The following is a 1,126-nucleotide window of genomic DNA, read 5'->3' on the forward strand; positions in this document are numbered from 1 at the left end:
GTGTAGATTTTTGCGAACAAGTTTTTGGCGCCGCTGCCGGGGACTCGGTGTTAATTAATTAGTTTATGTACTTGTCTTCAGTGTGCGTTAAAAATTCACTGACTAAGATTCTATTCTCTTCTCACTTTTCTTCTTTTCTTTATTTCAGGTACTGGGGTCGCGTTTATGCAAACACGTTCTCAGACCCGTAAGAAAGCAATTGATTCACCTTCTACTTCTTCTTCTGATTCTGAAACAATGCCGGAACCTGAAGCACAACCAGACAGCAAGGCATTGAAGGATTTCTCTATGCCAAAGATCGATGATATCCAATCAAGCATTGTCAGGCCTGCAATCGCAGCCAAAGCCTTTGAAATCAAACCAGGAACCATTCAAATGGTCCAGAACTCGGTACAGTATGGGGGTTCTCCTACTGAAGACCCCAATATGCATATACGGAATTTTATAGAGATCTGTGACACTTTCAAATTTAATGACGTCTCTGATGAAGCTGTAAAGCTAAGGCTTTTCCCATTTTCACTGAGAGATAAGGCTAAGGGATGGTTACATTCTTTACCATCTGGTTCGATTACTACATGGGAAGATCTAGCTCAGAAATTTCTCACTAAATTCTTCCCCATGGCAAAGACTGCTGCTTTACGAAATGCTCTATCTCAATTCTCTCAACAATCAGGAGAAACATTCTGTGAAGCCTGGGAGCGATATAAGGAGATGCTAAGGAAGTGTCCCCATCATGGCATGCCGGATTGGATGCAAATAAACAGTTTCTATAATGGTCTTGGACCTCAATCCAGACCTATGCTTGATGCTGCTTCTGGAGGTGCACTATGGGCAAAGAGTTATGAAGAAGCTTACGATCTCATTGAAATGATGGCTGCTAATGAATATCAGAACCCTACTCAAAGACTTACTCAAGGGAAGGTAGCCGGAATTCTTGATCTTGACACGTCTACAGCTATAGCAGCTCAACTGAAGGCTCTCACGATGAAAGTTGATTCTCTGGCTCACCAAGGAATTCAACAGCCAATCTCTATTTGCGAATTATGTGCTGGTGCTCATGCTACTGATCAGTGTGCCATTTCTAGTGAATCAGCGCAATTTGTGAGCAACTTTCAGAGAAGTCAAC

General features: G+C 42.3%; 1 pseudogene; it reads right to left on the bottom strand.

Moving 5' to 3' along the window:
• Positions 1–643: 643 nt before the first annotated feature.
• On the bottom strand, positions 644–740 carry LOC135146852 (small nucleolar RNA R71; annotated as a pseudogene).
• Positions 741–1,126: the final 386 nt, after the last annotated feature.

This window comes from Daucus carota, chromosome 5 (assembly GCF_001625215.2).
Source record: "Daucus carota subsp. sativus chromosome 5, DH1 v3.0, whole genome shotgun sequence".
NCBI lineage: Eukaryota > Viridiplantae > Streptophyta > Magnoliopsida > Apiales > Apiaceae > Daucus > Daucus carota.